The sequence below is a fragment of the Mus caroli genome, chromosome 7, assembly GCF_900094665.2.
Source record: "Mus caroli chromosome 7, CAROLI_EIJ_v1.1, whole genome shotgun sequence".
NCBI classification, from domain to species: Eukaryota; Metazoa; Chordata; class Mammalia; order Rodentia; family Muridae; genus Mus; species Mus caroli.
In genome coordinates this window covers 134,606,910-134,615,025 of record NC_034576.1, presented here as the reverse complement: position 1 = coordinate 134,615,025, position 8,116 = coordinate 134,606,910, and the positions used below count along the sequence as shown (strand labels likewise).

Genomic DNA, 8,116 nt, shown 5'->3' with positions numbered 1-8,116 from the left:
CTCTCTCTCTCTCTCTCTCTCTCTCTCTCTCTCTCTTTCTTTTGTAGAGAGATTTTCCTGGCCAAAGATGACTCACCTTGCTTGCCACTGGATTTGAAAGTGAGAATTTACTGGAATGGGTGTTGCTGAATCTGAGGGCTCTGCAAGAGAGAGTGTTAGTGTTTCCAGCCTTGGGCTTGTCTACCCTCACCCGTGTCTCTTCTTTCTCTACCTCCCCCATCTTCTACTCTGTTCCCTCTTTCCGCATGTGATAAGCAGAGAAAACAAACCCAAACTGCAAACTGCGTGTGCACTGTGGTTCCATTGCTCTCCGGCTGTGCAATCGTCGTTAAGGAACAGACACCTTCCTTGTGTCCTCAGGCTTCATCCATAAAAGGGAGTAGCGAGTCCTGACCTTGTTTGGGAGACATTAAACACGGCTGGGGAATGAATTTTCAGCTCAGGTCTCTTCTGTGAGGTTGTGATGGAGACCCTGTGGTGGAGACTGTGGGTGACCTCTATGTGTCAGCCAAACCTAGCCCCAGGTGGCTTAGCTGCAGGCGATGCTGCAGGTGCTGTATTGGCCTCATATCATAGTAGGAACTGTAGCCCAGAGCATTGGGAATATGTTGAGGCCCACACAGGCATCAGGACCTGGGACATCCTGCCTTGGCTGGCACCTTGTTTCATCTGCTCTTGGCCTTCTTGGTTTGAGCCTCCTTCAGCACCACGTGGGACGCAGGCTCCAGTTAAAGGTAGAGTCCTTGGTGCTGGTGGTGTTTTCTGTTTTCTTCCTTCCTTTCTTTTCTTTTCTTTTCTTTTCTTTTCTTTTCTTTTCTTTTCTTTTCTTTTCTTTTCTTTTCTTTTCTTTTTTTTGTATTCTGCCTTGCACCACACATTTTTTTGTTGTTTGTTTGTTTTTGTTTTTTTTTTTTTTGTGGTTAGAAAGACAAAAATAATAAATGGCATTTAGAAAGAAAAGTAGCTTTTGGTTGGCTTTTTCCTTGCTGGTTTTACTTGGCATTGTGATGGACATGGAGCCCCCTTCCCGACAAGAATGCCCTAAGGGCCAACAGTGGGAATAACATATCCTAGTGTGGCCTCAGCAGGAGCACACTGGGGGGAGGGGGTACCTGGTCTGCCCATACCAGCCTTACCACGCTCTGCCCCAGGTGTTTTGTGAGTCACCCCCTCTTCCTCTTAGGGCACCATTCCACCCCACTGCAGCTTCTATTCCTCCTGCCTCCTCCCTTGGTCATTGACTGCCACATTTTGACCCAGCTCCTTTGCTTCTGTGGACACTGTGACCCCAAAGACACTCTGAATGGGAGCATTTTAATCAGCGTTATCTAACAGGCTGGATTTCCATCTAAAGAGCACCAGAATTCCAGTGGGAGCCCTATTAAGCTGGCCTGATCCCAGTGTCAATTTTTCCATACGGCACAGTTAAACCATCTCCGATGTTTCCATTTCCATTTTGCTCAAAATCTTATCATGGAGACCAATTCTTTTGCATTTAGGATCTTATGGCGGAGCTTGGCAGCATAACTCGGCTTTTACCGCTATCGGGCTGTCCTAATCATAGCTCCTGCCATCTTGAGCTGCCCCAGCTTTCCACCAGCAATATTTTTCCAGGTTATGTGTGTGCTGCTTTTTAGAGGATCCAGGGAGGGAGACTGAAACCCAGAAAGGGACCCAAAGGCCTCGATGCAGAAGTAGCTGTACCCTGGAAGTTACTAGGGGAGGGCAAATATCAGAGTGCCCACTTGGCTACCAGCTCATCAAAATGGCACAGTCTAAGTGAAAAACTGTCTCCTCCCTTAGTGCCAAATGGAGGCTTGTCCTAGAACAATGGAGGGCATGCGTGGCCACCAGGGAAGGGACAAGGAATAGAAGGTGAGACTGGGGTTATCTGTTACCATCCTCCTGTTGAACAAACCGATCTTGTCCCAGTAGGGATAGTACCAGTAGCAGCAGCAGTAGCAGTAGTAGTAGTGGTAGTAGTAGTGTGTGTGTGTGTGTGTGTGTGTGCGTGCATGTGCGTGTGTGTGTGTGAAGGACCAGAGGAAAATTAAGGACCAACAGGCCCAGAGACATTCATAATTTGGACCCTGGATCCAGCAGTACCTGAGATAATCACTTTAGACGGCCCTGTCACAACAACTAATTGAGTTTCTCACTCTTAGATAATGGATTTCTGATCGATGCTGTCATTTGCAACCAAACACATTCTTCTACATACTTCATCTCTGTGTCCCCAGGGCTATAACACATGGCCATCTCATGTGCTGATGTCCCCAAATGTCTGGAGGAATCTCCCTTTCTCTTCCCTGATCCTCGTTCTGCCCAGGGCTGACCAACCAGGAGTCCATTTCCAGTCCTGATCCTAGTTCTGCCCAGGGCTAACCCACCAGGAGTCCATTTCCAGTCCCTTCCACAGGTGTATGGTGAGTGTCCAATGTATTGGAAATGGGTAGGGAGGGTGGTGGACAAGACAAACTTCTTGAGTGTCATTGTCCCCAGTTTGCCCATCTGGAGAATAGGTTCATCATATGTATAGAGTCCAGCATGTACCTTCTGTGTCAACTTAGGTATCAAGCTGGAAACAATGGACTGGCTCCCTAGCAGACTCTACTAGTTTGGTGAATAACTCCTGGCACTCCACAAACTGCTGTGAGGTCTAGAGCTCCTGCATCATGTTCTGGGTCACCAGCAGGAAGTCAACCTCCGGGTGATGTGTGACTGAAGTGTGCGTTGGCATCAGGGACTGAGGAGCTATGGGAAGAGGTCTTTGGCCTCCTGTATTCAAAGACTGAAGGTTGTATTTGGAACACTAAGAAATACTTCCTGTTGTTTTAAACAGAGAGAATAAGACTCGTCCTGGCTGCTAGGGTCCTAAACAATGCATTTTCTTGTGGGTGGAAGAGAGTAGCAGCCATCCATCTGAGGTAAGAATCTGCCACAATTAACTCACCTGTTACTGGTCCATGCTCCTTACCTGAATCACACTGGACCTATCCTGTCCTGTCCTGTTCTCACACAGCACAGTTGGAATGCTGCACAGGAAATGGGCCATCTTCCCACATAGTACATGTGTCAGGTTGCAGAGAACATACTCCGGAGGCGATAAACTTGCATAATGCACATGGATTTCCCAAGTTGCTATTGAATGCCCTGCTGTGGAGTAGGGCAGGTGTGGGGGCGGGGGGAGGGCGGCGGCTAAGGAGCCTGTACACAGTATCCTCGAGGTGGGGTGGGGGGAGGGAAACTGTCTTCATCTTTGAGTCCTGAGCAGAAGAGTCCTTAGATCTGTGGAGAGCTGGGCTGTGAGAGAGTCAGAAGTCCTTGACCTTGGCTCGCAGTGCTTGTGAAGAGCAGAAGACTCGGTTGGGAAGACGCTGTCTGAGGAGCTGCCGTGCTGTTTGTCAACTGTGTGACCTTGGACAACTCACGGAACCCTCTGAGCTCCAGGCTTTAACTTTCTGCCCTTGTTAGCATCAAGGATGCCCTCTGTTTTCTTTCCATTCTGAAGTTAGTTGGGTCAATATTGCAAAAATCTCACCTCCCTCTGGGCCACTAGCACACTTAAGCATTGCCAGATCTGTATCAAGTACTGTTGAATGCTGTTGAAGTGTTCTGTTTTCAGCTCTCGTGAAGTCCACATGAAAACATTTGTTTTCTATGAATGACTAGAACTGTCAAGAAGAGGCCAGCCTACAGGTCTTCTCCTTATATTTGACAGCTTTGGATATGGAACTGTGGGAGAAAACCCCCTTTGTTGGCTGCTGGCCTGACTGTCCTCCTGCAGGCCCAGCTTGTTTAATCAATTCCTTGGCTACTCCAGTAACTGCAGACATGCTCCAGTCATGGCCACTCCTGCAAGACAAGCCTCAGTGATCTCTGGATGACCCTGTTGATCCTCAGTTCTTTTCACTCAGGCCACTGGGGAGCACCTGCCATGCTGGATCAGCAGAAGGGTGGGCTGCCTACAACTAGAATCTTTCACTGACTCCCAGCTGGCCTTTTTATTGACAACTTTGGATTTTTATTGTAAGTAGAGGAGGTGGAACTGGTCACATGAAGGGGAGACCTCAGTGCTGCAATGACGGCAACGGTGGCAATGGGGACAGTCATGAGAGTGACAGCGGCAACAGCAATTAGAAGAGGACACTGAGGAGTTCTAGAGAGAGGCTGGGGGCAGAGATGTCAAAGGGCTGCAGAAAAATAGAGAAGGCCAGGAAGAGTTGAAGGTGGGAGACTGTGGTCCCTGATTGCTGGAATAGTTCCAGGGAGCTACCAGACCTTAAGTCAAGAGTCCCAACACCAAGGTCCAGGAACTATAACCCTAAGGTCCAGGGTCCCAAGATCTGAGGTTAAAAGCTGTTTTTTGTTTGTTTTTGTTTTTGTTTGTTTTTTTTGTTTTGAAACAGGGTTTCTTTGTGTAGCCCTGGTTGTCCTGGAACTCATTCTGTCGACCAGGCTGGTCTTGAATTCAGAGATCTGCTTGGCTTTGCCTCCTGAGTGCTGGGATTAAAGGCATATGCCATCACCATTAAAGGCGACAATAGCCACTTTTAAGAGACATGGGTCTTAACCCTGCAAAAGAGGAACAATCACATTAGCTGGTGCTGACTGCTGCTAAGAGCTAATGAATTATAATTTAGCAGCAGGCGTTATACCCACGGACACATCTCTCCAGTCCCCAAACCATTTATATTTTGTATGTTTGTTTTGTTTGTGGTTTTGTTTTGTGTTGATGCATGTATAGTGTCTGTATATGGGGTGGGGTATGTGCATGTATAGTGTCTGTGTGTGTGTGGTATGTGCATGTATAGTGTTTGTGTGTGTGTGTGTGTGTGTGGGGTATGTGCATGTATAGTGTCTGTACAGGTGCAAGCACATGGCTCAAATTAGCTGTCTGCCCCTAGCCTCTGGCTTATGTCCCAGTGAGAGAGAATAAAGGACTCTTGGTGTCCTGATTCCTGGTGAGTGGCTGGTCCTCACTTCAGTGGGGTCTAGGCAGTGGACTGGTTTGGTCTCTTGGCATCTTAGGCAGAGAAAGGGCAAGAAAGGGCAAGGTGGGTGTCCCTCAGATGGCAAGTCCTCTGAGTCTACCACGGGTCAGAGAGGATGTATAGATCCTCCTAACCCCGGCTCCTGATGTTGCCGACGGAGCACCCAAATATGGGTGTAACCTTCCCCCCTCAGCCTGAAATCTGGCTGATCAGGCTTGACTGTTAGCACCAGGAGAGCATCGGGGGTGGAGCCTGCCACCCTATCGTTCTGCCACTCCCACTGCTACTACCTGCCGCCTAGCTGTTCCGGAGCCAACACGTGGTCACCTGCAACTGGACTCCAAGGATGATTTGGCAGGCATGGGCCCCTCCCCCTTCTTCATAACCCCGTGTCTCCGAATAGTAAAATTGAACCTCTATCAGACTAATGTCTTGGTTCCATCCTTTCTCGCGCAGCATAGTTCCCTCTTTTCTTCCAGATTCCAAGATGCTTTCCAGGCTCGAACCCACACATGTGAGCCGCTGGTCGGACTCAATATATGGGAACGTTTTATCTCTGCTGTGGAAGGCAGGAAAGGGATGGGTTTGCAAAAGGCAAGGCTTATTATACCATTGTGGAAATAAGGCCTTAAAATGAATTTTCTTCTTGGTCTTTATTGCTGGGATCACTTTTGTGATTCCACCTCTCAAGCAAAGCTTCCCTGAAGCCACAGCATGAGCTACTCTGAGCCACCCCACCTACAGACTTTGTGTAGACTGGGGGCTCTGTGCGGGTCAGGAGTCCTCGGTGTGCCCCTCAGTTACACCTGACAGAAGAGTGTGTGCCCTGGAGTTGGTGAGCTGACTTACTTACCATCCTTATTCTTACCTAGCCCTGTTCAGTCACTCCATGACATCATTGCTGAGGCTTGAAAAGGTCCAACAGACCCTCCCCATCACCCCACAACCTCACCCCACCGTCTCTCCTGGAAGACACTGCCAGTTTCACGTGGCTTTACTTCTCAGTGTATTTTAAAACTGTGTTCTTCATGACCAAATGTGGAGTTCATGTACTTTATTAAGCAGAACGCCTGTGGTGTTTATGGTAGAAAGGCTTCCCCGGGGCTCCTGACTGTTGACCCACGGTGGCTGTAGATTATGCAGGCTCGGGAGGCCAAAGAAGGAAACTTCATTAATTTCACAGCCACGGCTGCGTCTCCTCACAGAGTCAGCAGCCCTCCAGCTGGTCTTAGCAGCTAATGAACATGAACTTCAAACTGGGGCACAGGGCAGGTGTGTGTGTGTGTGTGTGTGTGTGTGTGATCATCATTCTCCCACACTTTAATAGAGACAGATCTCAAGGTGGGGGTAGGGGGGAGATAGATTTGTTAGGGAAACAACTAAAGGACTGCTCCCATTTGCCTCTGGATTCCTGGGTTTGAGTGCAGGCTAGCAGCAGGCTGGACGGTGGGTTGGGGGTTGCTGATCTGAGGTGGCAGCTTGTGATTTATTTTGATGTGAGAAGGAAGGATGTGCTGAATAACAACCCTCTGGAAAGCGAGAATTAAACAGATCTCGCTGCCCAGTCTCTTCTCCTTTATGGACGTTCCAGGGACCTCGCCAACAAATCTCAGGCCTGCTGCAGGCTATCGACACAGGGTGGAATAGATGGCTCTGGCTGGTTTTTGATGGCTGCCTTGCCTGATGTTTTGACCAAGGGTGTCATTAATCTTGAAATTTTCAGAAAAGTATATGGATTTTGTAGGGGAGGAGACTGGCTGTATTTGTGGGCTAGAGAGTCTTATAAATTAAAAGCATGGCTCCCCGTAGTATTTTTGACATTCTTCATGGAATTTTTTCATCAATTCTCCAATAATGTCTAGCATTAATTCAGGCACTTCCTCTGCATCGGGTACTGTGCTGAGAGCCTTGTCGGGGATGGGCCTCGTTCATTACATCCTTCCTGTACTTTCACAGGGGTAGTGGTGGTATCTGGAAAGCTGCTTCAATATTATCCTTACCTGGAAAGAACATTTGCAGAAAGTGAGACACTTATTTACCTAGAAGCACATGGAAGGTGGTGTATTGAGATAGGAACTCAAGGAAGTTGAGGATCATTGGTGCTGGAGAGCTATGTGTTGGAATGTGTGTTGGGACACAGAGAATGCATGTTCCCATTTGCTAGACCTCAGGATTCACCACCACCCCCCATTGTGAAATGGAGATCATTGTGCAGATGTGCCTTCAGGGCTGCTATGCTTTGTTTTATATTGGTTTGATCTGGATGCCCAGATGTTTGGCTGAATGTTGTTTTCAGGTGTGTCTGAGGGAACTTCTGGATGAACAACAGAAGCTGGTCTCAAGAGCCTTCCCGCCCCTCACAGTGGGCCTCCAACCAGCTCAAGCACTGGGGGAAATGAAGAGGACATGTGACTCTTTGGTGACTGACTACTGGAGCTGAGCCATCTTAGCTCACCTCTGCCTTTGCACGTTGGCTCTCTGGCTCCTGGACCTCCAGCCTCAGAGTGAAGGATGGCACTGCTGCCCTAGGCCACTATCTTGTGGACAGCAGCCTGTTTGAGACTTCTTGGCTTCTGCAGCTGTGTTTCCAGTTTCTTCTTATCCACAAAGAGTTGAATCCTGCACTTCTCTCAGGCTTTGAGCCCCATGGATGCTTGAATCCCTTATGTGCAGTGGTACAGTATTTGTTCACAACTCATACACACCCTTCCCGTGTGATTGCTTCAACCTAGAATGTCTCGGGAGACTCGTGCATCAAAGGCTTGATCACCAGCTTGTGGTGCTGCTGGGAGGTGAGAGAAACATTATGAAGCTGAATACAGGAAATTAGGTCATTGAGGGCACATCCTTGAAGTGGATGTTGGGGTATTTGTCTGTCTTTGCTTCCTGGCCACAACAGGGGAAAGTCTTTTCTATCATAAGCTTTCTATCATACCATGACAACATTCTGATTCTACATGCCCAAAGCAATATGAAACTGTTAGCCAAAATAAGCCTTTGTTTCTAATAAATTGATTATCTCAGGTAATTTGTCATAGTAACTGAAAGCTGACTAATATATATTAGATACTTTAAATTGTCTTCAGATTACATTTTATACTGATATTATGTGAATCGTTATT

At 47.9% G+C, this 8,116-nt stretch overlaps 1 long non-coding RNA gene across 1 annotated transcript in view; it reads right to left on the bottom strand.

The window, feature by feature from the left end:
* The window catches only part of LOC110297503, a 3,918-nt gene extending 796 nt beyond the window's left edge, over positions 1-3,122 (bottom strand). Inside the window, exons 1-2 of the long non-coding RNA XR_002378293.1 lie at positions 2,978-3,122; positions 77-140 (exon numbers count right to left, since the gene is read on the bottom strand). This is a non-coding gene — a long non-coding RNA (uncharacterized LOC110297503). The remainder of the gene's footprint in view (positions 1-76; positions 141-2,977) is intronic.
* Between the last annotated feature and the right edge of the window lie 4,994 nt (positions 3,123-8,116).